Source organism: Rutilus rutilus (assembly GCF_951802725.1).
Source record: "Rutilus rutilus genome assembly, chromosome: 15".
NCBI classification, from domain to species: Eukaryota; Metazoa; Chordata; class Actinopteri; order Cypriniformes; family Leuciscidae; genus Rutilus; species Rutilus rutilus.
This window is the reverse complement of record NC_140220.1, coordinates 4,598,458-4,616,284: the sequence shown is the minus strand read 5'-3', so window position 1 is coordinate 4,616,284 and position 17,827 is coordinate 4,598,458. Positions and strand designations below refer to the sequence as shown.

At 40.7% G+C, this 17,827-nt stretch overlaps 1 protein-coding gene across 3 annotated transcripts in view; it reads right to left on the bottom strand.

Moving 5' to 3' along the window:
- Positions 1 to 17,827, bottom strand: part of ipo13b (importin 13b) — a 56,882-nt gene that overhangs the window by 24,907 nt on the left and 14,148 nt on the right. The window lies entirely within an intron of this gene.

Here is a 17,827-nt window from a genome sequence, read left to right as displayed (position 1 = left end):
AAGAAATTGAACCATGTGACTGGTTTTGTGGTCCAGGGTCACATATTATTTTGAATGCAATTTGAATTGAATGCAAAACTGTGTTATTTGAGCTGTAGACTCATGGAGAATCACTTTCATCTTCCAGTTATTCTTCACTAGTTCCTGGTTGGATTTTTTCCTCCTTGTGTCATGCATCATTTTAGCATAACTTTAAAGGGTCATGAAACCCTGAATCAAATTTTCTGAGATTTTAACAGAGGTATGTGTGTTGAACACTATTGAAGACAATGTTAGCATCTGTTAGATTTAATAGTAGGGGGAAAATGGTTAAATTTTAGTTTTTTTCTGCTATTTTCGTCTTCCGGGTTTAAAATCTTCATCGTGTCCACGTCACAGGCTGAGCACTATAGTACTTTGATGACTCATCGGTGTCTCATTATTATTCATGTACTGAGTTTTCTTATCCAATGAGAAGACACTTTCTCTTAATTATTCATGACACCACATGGAACTGTCCAATGACAGACATGTCAAACTGTGATATCGCGTAGTAGATGAGAGAGCAATGATGGGACGCGCGTTTGTTTTCGTGGTGCAAAAGTTCCAGTGCATCTTTCCCCGCGATGCTGCCGGGGCTGGACTCTGACTGCGGGCGGTTGGTTGGCCATCAACCACGGACACATCTAAACTATGTGTGTGTGCAACCATTCAACGAGAGAATGGTGGACTTCGGCCTTGTACACCAATGCAGGTTTCGTCTTGCGAGTGATGCGGTCGCGAGGACTTTTCTATCGCTTTAGATGTGTGTGTGTGTGTGTGTGTGTCTAAAATGTAACCCTGACCATTTTACATGCCTTTTGTTAAATAATCACTCGTTATTAAAATTTAGATATTTCGATAATACCTCAATTGTATGGAGCGTATGCTTAATTTGTGCAAATTTCTATGTCACTGTCCATCTTTATTATGTGGGTTCAGGGGGCGCGTAGATCTAGGCTATGTACGGAACGTTTTTTTTTTGTTTTTTTTAAGTGGAAAATTTATTATTTTCAAATATATGCATTTATAGTGTGTATATAAACAAATATATATTTTATAATGACATAATTATACATATACATGTTATATGTTTTAAATACAATTATGATCACTATAGGCTAATATATGTAGCAGGGCATTCAGTTACTTTTGAAAGGACAAAAATAAAGTGTCAGTGTATTTCATTAGACTTTAACTTTGCCAGCTATAAAAAAAATCTAGCATTTCCTCACGTTTTACCCATAGACTGTAAAAAAATAGGTTTTACCACTGATTTTTAGTGACAGTCGATATGCATGGGCCACTGGCGATGACAGTCTCCCCTCCACTCCCCTGTCGTGCCATACCACACCCACTCCCCTCCCTTCTTCTCACAGCCACCACGCCCATTTAAGTTGCATTTTTCAAAAAGATTGTGAGCTAGACTTGAGCTGAAAGAGGGGGGTTTCATGACCCTTTAAAGGATTTTTTTGCACCCTCAGATTCCAGATTTTCGAATAGTTGTATATTGTCCTATCCTAACAAACCATACACCAATGGAAAGCTTATTTATTCAGCTTTCAGGTGATGTATACATCTCAATTTAAAAAAATTGACCCATGTGACTGGTTTTGTCGTCCAGGGTCACACATTAGCAGCACATTAGCTGCAAAGGTAACTTTTTTTGTTTGAAATATAAAAAAAAAGGAAAAAATTGAAAAAGGAGCACATCAGTACATCATAAAACCATCTTCCAAACCGTGTTTTTGCCTTACCCTCAACCACTGTGGTAAGCCTATAATTAATGATATTTATTTTTTATACAAATGTAAACTCTCAAAATGGATTTCCCAGGAAACTGCACACTTTCATCATTCAACTGCACATTTATATGTCATATCCGTAAATAATGGAAAGAAGGTCAGGCCACTACGTGTAGCTTGGAGCCACAACAACTGAACCATGAACTGAAAAGAGTTTGCAAGCAAAACTCAACGCACTTGGTCGCGACTGAGTGCGTTGTTGTGTTTGGAGCTCCGTCGAATTAATTCAGAAACCTTGTTTTTCTTCTTTACACTCTTTTACAAACGAACTTTTTCATTTTTATAGCGTGTGAACATATCTGGAATATTATTCTCCTTAAAAAACAATCGGATTGCTCTGATATCGCTACATATATCCAACCTTTCGAACTTCCGCTACTAGCCTTAGCCCGCTAGCATTACACGCGTGGTCGCGCCTATCGATCGACTTATTTACACCCGTATCACTGAAAGCTATAATTCGCCATTATAGCACATCTGCTATAATGGCGAATATAACGGATGTGTGTCTAACGTTACCTTTGAGTGCAGGTGAGGACACCTTCGAGCTGCATTCTGTGCAGTTAGAGCTGGAATCCGTGGAGAAGCAGATCCGCGACCTACTAGAGAGACAGGCCGAGCTACGAGATCGACGTTTCGCGCTTGAAACATCACGCGCCGATGCTCAAAAGTCAGTGGTTAGTAACCTTTTGACTCCGACCTCGTCTACTCCATGTGTTTCTCTGCCCAGGATGCGATCATCCCTGGTTTCATTCACTCCGGCACCGACACAACAACATGGACCCTGGATGATTCCACAGCGGAAGACGCGGGCCAGGACCAGAGCTAGGACCTCTCCGCCCCTCCCGGCCTTCGAGATCTCCACCCAGAACCGCTTCTCCCCTCTACGCGAGACGGAATGCGACGCTGTGATCATCGGCAGTTCCATCGTCCGGCATGTCCGTGCTACCATAGGTAAAGGTAAGGTTCGCACTCACTGCTTTCCTGGTGCTCGTGTTCTCGATGTCGCTGCACAGGTTCCCGGGATTCTGAACGGTGACGAGCCCGTCGGAGCTGTCGTGCTGCACGCGGGAACGAACGACATCAGGCTACGGCAGTCGGAGGTTCTGAAGAAGGAGTACAGGAGCCTGATCGAGACGGTACGCAGCACATCGCCTGAAACAACGATCATCGTGTCTGGACCGCTTCCCACCTACCGACTAGGACACGAAAGGTTCAGTAGATTATTTGCTCTAAATGAATGGTTAATGTCATGGTGTAATGAACAGAGACTGCTCTTTGTAAATAATTGGAATCTTTTCTGGGAGCGACCTAGGCTCTTCCGTGCTGATGGCCTTCACCCCAGCAGAATCGGAGCGGCTATTCTGTCGGACAACATCTCCAAGACGCTACACACCATATGACTAGTAAGTCAAAGTCCAAATCACACTCTTTGCTGTCCAAACTTAATTGATATAAGTACCAATGTAGAACATTATATTGAAACTGTGTCTATTCCTCGTTTAGTGAGATCAAATAATAAATCTACTGCAGGATCTAAGAAAAATCTAATTGTGATTAAACCAGAAAATCTCAATATTAGTGAACAAAAACAATTTATAAAGCTAGGTCTTTTAAACATCAGATCGCTTACACCTAAGGCGGTTATTGTAAATGAAATGGTCACAGATAATAGTTTCGATGTACTTTGCCTTACTGAAACCTGGCTTAAACCAAATGATTATTTCGGTCTTAATGAGTCTACTCCTCCTGGATACTGTTACAAGCATGAGCCCCGTCTGATTGGTCGTGGCGGTGGTGTTGCTATAATCTATAAAGATATTCTTACTGTTACTCAGAAAACAGGTCACAGGTTTAATTCGTTTGAAGTACTTGTGCTAAATGTTACTCTCTTAGATGTAAGAAAGAAATCCATATTATCTCTAGCCTTGGCTACCGTATATAGACCGCCTGGGCCTTACGCTGATTTCCTAAAAGAGTTTGCAGACTTTCTCTCAGATCTTTTGGTCAATGTCGATAAAGCATTAATTGTTGGAGATTTTAACATACACGTAGATAATTCAAATGATGCTTTAGGGGCTGCGTTTACAGATTTATTAAACTCCTTTGGGGTCAAGCAAAACGTAACTGGTCCCACTCATCGTCTTAATCATACGCTAGATTTAATTATATCACATGGAGCCGATCCAACCGATATAGATATTATACCGCAAAGTGATGAAGTCACTGACCATTACATGGTCACTTGCATACTACGTACCGCTGAAATTTGTCATGTTGCGCCGCGTTATCGACCAGGCAGAACAATCCTTCCAACAACTACAGATCATTTCTCAAATAGCTTACCTGATCTGTCTCAGCTGCTCAGTGAACCCAAACAAACAGATGAACTAGAGGAAATGACTAGCACTATGAGCACCATTTTCTCTAGTACATTAGACATCGTTGCACCAATTAGATTAAAAAAGGTTAGAGAGAAAACTAAAGCACCATGGTACAACAGTGTTACGCATGTTCTAAAGAGAGAAACTCGTAATTTAGAGCGTAAATGGAAACAAACTAATCTAGAGGTCTTTAGAATCGCATGGAAAGACAGTATGTCACGTTATAAAAAGGCCCTAAAAGCAGCCAGGGCTGAGCATCTCCGCAAACTAATAGAAAACAACCAAAACAATCCAAGGTTTTTATTTAACACCGTCGCTAGACTAACAAATAAACAGACGTTACCGGAGCAAAATATTCTGTCACAGTGTAGTAGTAATGATTTTATGAATTTCTTCACTGAGAAAATAGAAAGCATCAGAAACACAATTGTAAATGTACAATCTTTAATGGTGTCTTATGATTCAGCCTCAATTATCACCCCTCAAGAACAATTACAGCGCTTTGCAACTATAGGACAGGAAGAGTTAAATAAACTTATCATTGCATCTAAACCAACAACGTGTTTATTAGATCCAATACCAACTAAACTACTGAAACAAGTGTTACCTGTAGTGGAAGAGCCTCTTCTCAATATTATTAACTCGTCTTTATCCTTAGGTCATGTTCCAAGAATATTCAAGTTGGCAGTTATAAAACCTCTTATTAAGAAACCACAATTAGATCATAATAACCTAGCAAATTACAGACCCATTTCAAATCTTCCATTTATGTCTAAAATACTAGAAAAAGTTGTGTCCGCTCAACTGTGCTCTTTCTTGCAAGAAAATGATATCTATGAAAAGTTTCAGTCAGGATTCAGACCGCACCATAGCACTGAAACTGCGCTCGTTAAAATCACAAATGATTTACTTCTAGCTTCTGACCAAGGCTGTATCTCAATACTAGTTTTACTTGATCTTAGTGCTGCGTTCGATACTATAGATCACACAATACTCTTAGACCGACTACAAAACTACACTGGTGTTCAGGGACAGGCATTAAACTGGTTTAGATCGTACTTATCAGACCGTTACCATTTTGTCTGTTTAAATGGAGAAAAATCGATCATAACTCCAGTAAACTATGGAGTGCCGCAAGGATCTGTGTTAGGCCCTCTGCTATTCTCAATATATATGCTGCCACTTGGTAATATTATAAGAAAACATGGAATTAATTTCCACTGTTATGCTGATGACACTCAAATATATATTTCATCACGACCAGATGAAAACGCTAAATTATCTAAATTAACAGAGTGTGTTAAAGATATAAAATACTGGATGACATGTAATTTTCTGCAATTAAATTCAGATAAAACGGAGGTATTACTTATTAGTCAAAAAAACTTCCCACAAAACCTCTTACAATACAACTTTAATTTAGAAGGGTGTCCTGTTACTTTATCCTCTACAGTAAAAGACCTGGGTGTTATATTAGACCGCAACTTGTCTTTTGAAAATCATATTTCATATGTTACAAGAACAGCCTTTTTCCACCTTAGAAACATTGCTAAGCTACGTAACATGCTATCTGTTTCTGATGCAGAAAAGTTAGTTCATGCATTCATGACCTCGAGACTAGATTACTGTAATGCTTTATTAGCTGGTTGTCCTGCATCCTCAATAAACAAGCTACAGTTAGTCCAAAATGCCGCCGCTAGAGTTCTTACTAGATCAAGAAAATACGATCATATAACACCAATTCTGTCGTCTCTACATTGGTTACCTATAAAGTTCCGTATCAATTACAAAGTATTGCTACTGACCTATAAAGCCCTAAATGGTTTAGCTCCCGTGTATTTAACGGAACTTCTATCGCCCTATAATCCATCGCGCTCTTTAAGATCACTAAATTCGAGGCTTCTGGTCATTCCTAGGATATCTAAGTCCACTAAAGGAGGGAGAGCTTTTTCACATTTAGCTCCTAAACTGTGGAATGGCCTTCCTGATATTGTTCGAGGCTCAGACTCGCTGTCCCAGTTTAAAACTAGATTAAAGACGCATCTCTTCAGCCAGGCATTCACATAATACTTACATTTTATACTACAGTTGAATCAGATTGAATGCATTAATATTGCGAACAGCAGCTACGCTAATTATTTCCCATATGCTTTTCTGTTGTTATCTCGGGACGCTAGTCCCGAGGTAAATACAGATCGTCAGCTCCAGTTTGTATCCAGCCTCTCATGGAAACTACAGATTCTCCAACACCCGTGCAGAGACGACTCGGCGCCTATGAAGAGACGACTCGACGCGGGCGATGTTTATGCCCTAAATCAATACATGATTAACTAACTGTATTTCTCTATGTACATTTCTGAAATGCACTTTCTGTAAAGCTGCTTTGAAACAATATGTATTGTGAAAAGCGCTATACAAATAAATTTGAATTGAATTGAATTGAAAAAAAGGGAAAGTGACAGTAATAAAACACAAATCGACATAGTTTGCATAGCATCAGATTTTACAATGTTGGTAACAATGCCAATCTCTAAACAAGCTACTACTTTGCCTGTAAATAGACCTTGCCAAGTTATAGATTCCACCGTTATCTGATATGTATTGCAATAATTATGTCTGTCAGCACTGCCATACTTTTGCAATGCCATTTTAAAACGACTGATTTCATCGAGTCAAAACAACGGGACATAAGCTATTTATGGAGGGACAGAAAGCTCACAGATTGATGCCAGACTCTCAGAAGTCTTACAGGGTTTGGAACGGCATGAGGGTGAGTAATTAATGACAGAATATTTGGCTGAAATATCCATTTCATGCTGTACATTAGAATGACTTGCTTGGCTTCTAAACACATTCCCATGATGCTCTCTTGACAAAAACACAATGGACAACATTAACTCTCATCTGCAAAACGTACAGTTTTCTCTTCTCTTCAAATCATCACGCTCTCCTTCATTTGTCTACAGCTGTTACCTCATTCCCTCATGAACTTCTGTCATGTTCCTCACCCCTGCTGCCATCTCAGCGCTTCTGGAACAATCTGTCCTTTCCCTCTCTCTCTCCCTCTCTCTCGTCTCATCCTCCTTTTGGTGTCAACAGCAGGAAGGACACACAAGTGGAAATGTTAATGAGGTATGGACAGAGAAAAAAGTATGAACGCCGGCTCATTACTGGCTCGTCTGAGGCTCAGCGCTCGACAGACACATCAGAGATCATGGCTCTGTGGCATTAAAGAGCGCTTCATTAGGGCAAACATCCTAATGAAACTCAAATATTCAGCGAAGGGTTGGGCCGATAGACGATACATTCGCTCTTTAGTGGTCGGCTGCTGCAGAGCGTGCCAAAATCGAAATTGCTGATGAGATGTAGAGGAAAATATCTAGTGGAAAATGAGAAAATCACATGACAAAACAGGATAATTTTCTCTGAGAATGTGCTAAGTTTGACGATATTACACAGATTGTGATGTAATGTGATGATAATAAATGATAGACGAGTCCATACGATTTACCAAAGACGTGTTCCACAATCCGATAGGTCTTGTTTTCTTCATTTATTTTAAACCCTGACGGAAAAGAATGGCTGCCAAGCAGACACTAAACATCACTGAAGGATCTCATGTTTTTCTAAAGGGTTCATATCATGGAAAAAATTATATTTCTTGCTCTTTATTTGAAAAGAAAATAAGATACTGATGTACTATGTAAACACAAGTTTCTGTTCCAAAACCCATGTTGGCAGCATTTAAAGGCATTTCAGGCAACCAACTGTTCCAATGTCAGGCAGAAACCTTGCGTTGCATGCAGAGACACAATGTTCTGTCCAAATTCTAATGCAGCTTTGCACGCGTCCTTCACAGATGAGGCAATCACAGGATGCACACATTGCACAGTAATTAAAACATCATCTAAGATGAATGATGCAACATTTCATTAAGTACTGAAAGTAATAATTACGCATTCATTGTGTATTGTGAATCATTTATTGTGCAAACATGGTCATTTCAAAAGTCAAATCCTGCTTTCCATTCATTTATTATATATTACATATCCTCCGCTTGGCATTTTGTCATTTCGTGCCGTGCAGCTTTTCCTTTTTTCAGTGTGCGATCCAAATTTCTAGTAATGGAAACTTGGGGGAATCTTTTTAAAGTCAACAACAATGAAAAGTTGTTCGGTTCAACAATGAAAAGCTGGAAAATGCTAATGAAAAACATTTTTTTTTGTTGAGCAATTGATACTTTTATTCTGCAAGGATGCATTAAATGATGAAAAAAATTGTAATTTATAATGTTACAAAGATTTCCATTTTATTCATCAAAGAATCCTACAAAAAAAGTATCACGGTTTGCACAAAAAACAAAAAAAAAATGAAGCAGCACAACTGTTTTCAACATTGATAATAATCAGAAATGTTTCTTGAGCAGCAAATCAGAATGATTTCTGACAGATCCTATCCACCTTATTCCTGACGACCTTACTGCGTTCTGAATTACGGGTGGCACGTCCGGTTTGGGGAACTTCCATTCAAAAAGACTGAAATGAATCATTTCAAATCATAAGGTTGCCCTACAAATAAAGCTGATCCGTCAGTTTGACAGGATGAGCTGTCAATTTTCCTTCATGATTTATTTTCAGACATCATGAGAATAACATTATACTTGGTATTTTGACGTGAAATAATGTTATAACAAGAATATCTATGGCAAGAGCTCTTTTCCTCGTGATTATTTTCTTTTTTCCCTTTGCAAATCCACTGTAAAAGTATGAAAAAGGCCAACATGTACTGCACATTTGTGGTCTGTTCTTCCAAACTTAATTTACGATATAGTCCATTAATAATTCACTGGAATGCACGAAGAATCTCTCGTTACTCTCCTCAAATCCTCACGTCTCTTTCCGGGTTTGTTTTCACAGGTAAATGCAATTTATAATCTGTCAAAATGACGGAAATCACTTTGAAATAGTATCACGTAATGCTGAAGTAAATTAACATTTTTGATTAACGCAACATAAGTTGCATAATACAGATATATATTACTACAGTGATATTTAACCTGTCCGTTATTGCTGTGGAAAGACTCGTGCTTTTGGGGTTATTTGGTCTGTTGAAAGTGCCTTGTTGATGCTTTTACACTTTTAAATGTACTTTTATTGTTCGATGGTTGAAGGGTGAGTAGAATAATGTCATCTCAATCTGACAATTTTTTTTATGTATTGCGTTCATAGAGTGATTTTCACTGATTGTTTACAGCTTAACGGAAGTTACACCCATAATTCGCGCAAAGCGTCATGGGGCGTAGGAATAAGGTGGATATAAATAAAATCTAGATAAACTAGCTGGTTGTTGGATGGCTAGTAAGTTAGTCATGACTTATCCCTAGATGAAGAATGTGTTTGTTTGCCCTGTTCTTCCTGGCTTCATTGATCTTATGGCTGGTGAGACTGTGGCTCTGGCGAGAGCATTTATTTATGAGTTCGGGTTTTAAGATGCTTTTACTTGAATAGGCTCTAAATAAATAAATAATCATGTCAATGACACTGCAGTCAAGGTCAAGAAGGGCTTTCAACACCATCAGGAAAATGTCACAGCACACCTGTTTGTGTTGAGATGGTGAACGTTGGGCTAATCAAAGGGTACGTGTTTTTCTTTCAAAACGTTCTCAGTCCACACTTGCATTTTTAAGCATTTTCCCAAAGTTGCTCATCCACAATGAAGCCTCTGAAACGCTAAAATGATCTTACTGCGCATGCGTATCCAAGATGGCGGCGCGAGTACATCGCGAGGCTCGCGGTCTCTCCAGATTCTGTAATTTAGCAGTATTTTTCTTGCTCATTTCGGGTCTGTTCGTCCAGAACAGTTGTGCCTTAACATCGTACACCCAAGGTGAGCTTTTGGATATTGGTTTGCGAATTTCCGACAGTTTTATGGACAACCTTCGACTCCTTCCTGAGATCGCCAGATCACCCGAGGCTATGCACTCTGCCGGCCGGGCGGAAGTGCTCGCAGGCGCCGGCGAGATCGTAAACAAAGGCGGGGGAAGCGCGGAGGACTAAGAGCTAAGCTAAAGCTAACACCACACCGGCTCTCTTTACCCAGCATTTTCCTTGCCAATGTACGGTCGCTGTTGAACAAAATGGAGGAGATTCGACTCAACATCACATACAGCAAGAGACTTTTGAACTGTAATGTTCTAATTTTCACGGAAACATGGTTAAACAGCGGAATACCGGACAACGCTATTGAGCTAGCGGGACGCCATACATTCCGGGCGGATAGAACATTAGATGGCTCCGGTAAGACCAGAGGTGGTGGATTGTGCATTTACATTAACAAAGCTTGGTGCACAAACTCTGCTATTGTTGGGAGACATTGTTCAGCTAACCTTGAGTTTCTCATGGTTAAATGTAGACCGTTTTATCTACCGCGGGAGTTCACTTCCACTATTATAACTGCAGCCTATATTCCCCCGGATGCTGATGCCAAGTTTGCTATGAAAGAACTTCACGCAGCCACCAGTAAACAACAGACCGTTCACCCGGAAGCTGCGTTTATTGTTGCGGGTGATTTTAATCATTCAAACTTAAAGTCAGTGCTACCGAAATTTCACCAGCATGTTTCCTGTCACACCAGAGGAAACAAAACCTTAGACCATGTTTACACAAACATGGCTGAAGCTTACGTCGCGACACCCCTCCCCCACTTGGGACAGTCAGATCACCTTTCTTTGTTCCTCACCCCCAAATATGCACCTCTGATCAATCGCGTGAAGCCATCAGTGAAGACCATCAAGGTGTGGCCTGCGGGGGCAGATTTCTCACTCCAGGAAAGGTTTCTACACACAGACTGGAGTATGTTTGCTTCTCAAGCCACCAGTGGCTCTCACACGGACATTGACTGCTACACCTCCTCTGTACTGGATTATATTAATACCACCATTGACAGTGTTACAACCCAGAAGCAGATCACCACATACCCAAATCAGAAGCCATGGATGAACAGGGAAGTGCGACTCCTATTGAAGACACGCAATACTGCCTTCAGATCAGGAGATGCACAAGCCTATAGCACATCCAGAGCAAATCTGAAAAGGGGCATCAAAGAGGCCAAGCACTGCTACAAGCTTAAGATAGAGGGACACTTTTCCAACGCTGACCCTCGGCGCATGTGGCAGGGCATTCAGGCCATCAGTGACTACAAACCCTCTCACTCCACCCCCGCAGCCACTGATGTCAACTTCCTGAACGAGCTAAATGACTTTTATGCTCGCTTTGAAAGAGACAACAGAGAAACTGCCACCAAGCTCAAATCCTCAGCTGACCACCCACCGATCACACTCTCCTCCACAGATGTCTGCAATGCACTGAGCAGGATCAGCGCGCACAAGGCTGCTGGACCAGACAACATCCCTGGACGCGTACTCAGGGCATGTGCGGAGCAGCTCGCTGGGGTTTTTACAGACATTTTCAACCTGTCTCTTGCCCAAGCAGCTGTACCAACATGCTTTAAATGCACTTCCATTGTGCCAGTGCCAAAACACTCCAGCCCGAAGTGCCTTAATGACTACCGCCCTGTAGCACTCACACCCATCGTAATGAAGTGCTTTGAGCGGCTGGTCCTGGCACACCTAAAAGACTCTCTACCATCCACATTGGACTCACACCAGTTTGCCTACCGTAGCAATAGGAGCACAGAGGATGCAGTCTCCATGGCACTGCACTCTGTGCTCACACATCTGGACAATAAGAACACTTATGCACGCATGCTGTTTGTTGACTTCAGCTCAGCATTCAACACTGTCATCCCAACTAAGTTAATAGCCAAACTTGGAGACCTGGGCTTCAACACCTCCATGTGCAACTGGATTTTGGACTTCTTGACCAACAGACCCCAGAATGTTCGATCAGGCTCCAACTGCTCCACATCCATCACACTCAACACTGGTGTACCACAGGGCTGTGTGCTAAGCCCGTTCCTCTACTCCTTCTTCACCTCCGACTGCAAGCCTGTGTACGGATCTAATTCCATCGTCAAGTTTGCGGACGACACTACGGTGATTGGTCTCATCAGCAACAACGATGAGACTGCCTATAGGGAGGAGATCAAGCACCTGGCCACATGGTGCACCGAAAATAACCAGCTCCTCAACACCACCAAAACGAAGGAGCTCATCGTGGACTTCAGGAAAGTGTCAAGAGGCACACACGACACCATCCACATCAATGGAATGGCTGTTGAGCGTGTCTCCAGTTTCAAGTTCCTGGGGATCCACATCTCGGCGGACATGACCTGGACAACCAACACCTCCAGCCTGGTCAAGAAGGCTCACCAGCGCCTTTTCTTCCTGAGGACACTGAGGAAGAATCAGCTTTCCTCCACTATCCTGGTGAACTTCTATCGCTGTGCAATAGAAAGCATCCTGACCAACTGTGCTACAGTGTGGTATGGGAGCTGTTCTGTTGCAGAGCGCAAGGCACTGCAGCGGGTGGTGAAAACCGCCCAGCGCATCACTGGGACTCCACTACCTGCCATCGAGCACATCCAGAGGAAACGCTGTCTGCATCGAGCTCGCAGCATCCTTAAGGACTCCTCTCACCCAGCCCACAGACTGTTTTCTCTCCTGCCCTCCGGCAGGCGTTTCAGGTGCCTCCGGACCAGGACCAGCAGACTAAAGAACAGTTTTTTCCCCAGAGCTGTCTCTTTATTAAACTCTAACCCTCATTGATCCCACTCCCCTCATATACTGATTGACTCTCCTCTCCCTCCTCACACCTGCCTCCATTTTGTTATTTGCAATACTATAATGTTCATTTGCACTGCTGACTGTTATTACAGTAACAACTGTTTACATATGCATCTTGCACTACTACCTTGACTGGAATATGCTCAATTTGCACTGCCGACTGTTTATTTACAGTACCGACTGTTTATATATACATTGCAATATCGTACCTTAACTGTAATATGCAATTACTTTCCACTGCACTTTCACTCGGATAGCTTCTGTCCAAACTTTATTTGCACTACTTTAAATCCATTGTTATACTGCTCATTAGCCTAACTTATACATATATCTATTTGTTAAATTCTGTTTATAGTAATAGCCATCTGTATATTATGCTCACATTCTGTTTATAGTAACAGCCATCTGTATATATATTCATAGTACATATCTATCTGTAAAATTCTGTTTATAGTAACAGCCATCTGTATATTATATTCAGTACATATCTATCTGTAAACATTCTGTTTATAGTAATAGCCATCTGTATATTATTATATTCAGTACATATCTAGCTGTAAACTCTGTTCACAGTAATAGTTATCTGTATATTATATTCATAGGACAATCTATCTGTAAATTTTTGTTTATAATAGTATTCAACTCTATATTTATTCAGTACATATCCATGTTCTGCACTTATGGAACCACTGTATATCCTGCACTTGCTGCTATTGCACTTCTGGTTAGACCTAAACTGCATTTCGTTGCCTTGTACCTGTACTTGTGTAATGACAATAAAGTTGAATCTAATCTAATCTATCTCATCATAAAAGCGCACTGAGACGATACTCGGAGACCATACATAATAATATTCTCATGCTTTTCTTCTGTCACGATCATTTTATTAGTACATTATCCCAACTCTCACTGGTGCGTCCAGGTTGCACTCAAAATGGATGGATGGAAAATGTGTCGTTTTCAAATGTATCCACTTGGACTTTCGCTGTACGAAAAATGGGCCTTAAAGGGTTAGTTCACCCAAAAATGAAAATTCTGTCAGTAATTCCTCACCCTCATGTTGTTCCAACCCCGTAAGACCTTCGTTCATCTTCGGAACACAAATTAAGATATTTTTGATTAAATCTGAGAGCTGGATCACTCCTCCATAGGCTTATGGACACCATAACTTGCTGACACAAAAAATTGTGCACAAAAACAAACAAAAATAACGACTTTATTCCACTTTTCATTTACTTCTCTCTGGGCCTCGAGTCTTTTCACGTAGTGTTTAAGAGCGCAGCGCTTCTGTGTTGCACGTCACCACGTAGGCTCACTATTGGGCGACGCTGGTCATGTGTGTGATACGTGGTGACGTGCAACACAGAAGCGCTGCGCTTAAACACTACGTGAAAAGACTCGAGGCCCAGAGAGAAGGAAATGAAAAGTGGAATAAAGTCGTTATTTTTGTTTGTTTTTGCGCACAAAAAGTATTCTCGTCGCTTTATAAACTTAAGATTGAGCCACTTGGACTATATTAACGATCTCTTTAATACATTTTCTGGGCCAGCAAGTTATAGTGTCTTAGAAGCCTATGGAGGAGTGATCCAGCTCTCAGATTTAATCAAAAATATCTTAATTTGTGTTCCGAAGATGAACGAAGGTCTTACGGGGTTGGAACAACATGAGGGTGAGTAATTACTGACAGAATTTTCATTTTTGGGTGAACTAACCCTTTAATGTGGACGAAAGGCCAAAACGCAGAGAAAAAGAAGAGTTTTCAAACGTATCGGGATTCAAGTGCCAAGAGTGACTATCACTGATAAATCTGATCTATGCTCTCATTCACAGCTCAAGATTCAGTGAATAAATTCATAAAATGTCTTATAGCTTTTAAGTTGTTAAAGGGGTCATATAATGCCATTTTTGTACAAGCTAATATGATTCTTCTAATAGGGTCTAAATTAAAAGTTTGTAATATACTTTAATTAAAAATTCTCATTAGTATTGTAAGAAAACACTCAGTTTACCTGGTCAAAAACAGCTCTGTTTTCAGCACGCCGTTTAAGTGTCTTTAAATGATAATGAGCTTTTCTCACCCCGCCCCTCTGTTCTGTGCGTACACCGTTTGTTAATAACACAATAACCATAACGCGTTGTTCATTATAAACGTGGGATTATGAATTATATTGAGAACGTCGTACATAGAAAACAGGCCGTAATGTACCCTGAGTGTAAACAGCCGCATTCATCGTGAAGCGTGCAGCAAGCGATTTGCAAAGATTAATATAAATATTAATATAAAGGTTAATAAAACGTTACACTCACTTCAGTTCTTCTGGAGGTGCAGCAGGAACACGAATAGTTGGTACCGATCCTTTTTTCAGGAGCAGTTCTTAACAAAACCAGCTTTATAACGTTACTGACCCTCGTTTGTAAAGCAGTCTGGTGTGTGAAATGATTCGCGCAAACATGAAAGCATTGACGTTGATCGTGGGGAATATTCCCTTCGAAAACAAACTCAGCCACTGCGTCTTCAGCGGTTCGGATTTAGGAACATCCAAAATGATGCTGTGTTCCTTATTACACCCAAGAACAGAACACCACAATCGCTTAGACGCCATTCTGCTCATAGACAGTGCTCCAGCGTATCAACAATAGCCGCGCGGACTATGATTGACAGCTCGCTCACGAGCGAGGGCGGGTCTGTGTTGAAACGCTGCTGTCAATCAACAATCGTGGGAGGGGCGTCGATTTTGTGACGTCACAAAATCGAACGGCTTGATTTGAGAGAGGGGAAAACATATAAGAAGATTAAAAAAAAAACACTGGATGGATTTTTATCATTTTATGATGGTTATGTACAGGCACTGCCAACACACATTTCAGTACAATCAACTTGTAAAAGTGCATGTACCATTATATGACCCCTTTAAACTATTTTACTGACAAAATTGCCAAAGCAGCGCTGACAATACGTTTCTGTGCGAGTGTGTATCCGTACTGTACGTATGTGTGTGCTTTGAGCAGGAGAAAGAGAATATGAGCTTTCCATTCATAACAAAACATAATTTTGTGGCAAAAAACATGGACATAATTTGTCGGTTTTTTATCCTATTGTTTATGTAATTTCGAAGTCCTCAGATCGTGTCTCAAAGAAATCTCTCAAGAGTCGAAGTTCCAGGTCTCAGAAGAATTAACTTTATTGACAAGCAACAAAGTGAGATGCAGCTGTTCATCTGACTTGCAATGGTCGAACTTCGGGTCTTATACCTTTTCTTATCACTAGGTACAGGTAGCCAATCAGCTATCTTTTTCTTTTTTGCTCCGCCTTCGAGATCTTGTTACCGTTAGAATCATCTTTCCTGGAGACATCTTTTTATTGGTGGAAAAATCTTTGGCCACACCCATTTTTTTTTCATATCTCAGGTAACATGATTCCCTGCACCTGCAGTGTTCGGTGCCATCCATCATCTTAATTAACATGTTTTTAGTACCATCTTGTATCAACCACCTATACTCATCTTCTCTCTGAGCTTGTTAGGTACTTTTCCATCCTCACAGACCCTTTGACCTGATTTAACCAGGTTTCTGTCTGCGATACAGCAAAACAGACTGTCATTGTGGGTTTTGGTTCTTCTGCTGTTGTCGGCTGTAAGGACCTTTGAAATAACTGAAATCATTTGGCGAAGTGATATGAATCTGTAATGCGGTCGAGACCTGCCTGGAACTACTTTATCCGTGCGTTTCCCTCAAAATGATCGCACACCTTAGAACATTCGTCAACCAATCAGATTCAAGCAATTATAAGTTAACAATAATAACCTTGGATGACATTATGCGGCATAAGTACAACATTAATTTCAGGATCAGAGTTTCTCATCATGTGTGTGTGCTTTCATGTCTCTCAGAATTACCATTTTGAGTTTGATTTATCATAGCACAGACTTATTTTCACCTCTAATTCGCTATCCTTGTTTGAATTCTGCCATCTCACTGTGTTTCTACGGACACAGACGCTCCCTCTGCCTCTCTGTGCAATTACCCTCAAACACCAGGAGACAGATGAAATGAGTTGCCTGGCAACAGGATGCATTTGGTCCAATGGCATCCTCCCGAGAGGCTTGATTGTAATGTGTTTAAACAGTGAGAGGAGGCGATGAGGTGATGAAGACAGAGGATAACGAGAGAGAGGACGAGGCACCAGGCATGATGGAGAAAAGGACAAAGGTGAAATGAATAACAAAAATCAATGCAGAATCATTGATGTGACCTTTAAGAGCAAGTGACACGCTTGCCATACTGAACACAAAGCACCACACAAAGAGATTTGAGTGGCTGCGAGTCGACCACACACTTCACACGTTCAGCAACAGATCAAAATATGACAGCTGAGAGTAAAAACTCGCACGCTAGCTGTCCAAGTGTTTACTCATCAAATCAACCGTCTGTCAACAACAATTAGGAGTCCAATCTAAAAATCAAAATCACATGCAACTGTTAAAACGAATAATGCATTAACCAAATTATACATTAATAATACTAGAGCTGCACGATTAATAAAAAAAAAAAAAAAAAAAAACTCATTTCAAACTCCCACGCGAGTTCTTATTCCTAAATGACAACAATTCGCCTCTGTGTCTATTAAACCTTTGACAAAATCATATCCGGACATTCATATCACGTTGGCACTGCCGCTGACCCAGAGAGAGCAGTTGTCATGTTTAGTTATGAAAGCTTCACAGTCTTTTCAACCACACAGCATCATTATTTCTGTTACAAAAACCGGGATAAAAGTTCATAGTTCGGAATTCGGATATAAACACTGACAATTACATTACCTTATCGATTACATCGTTACGCCAGTAGGTGGCGACTTAACATTTTTATTTGTCATT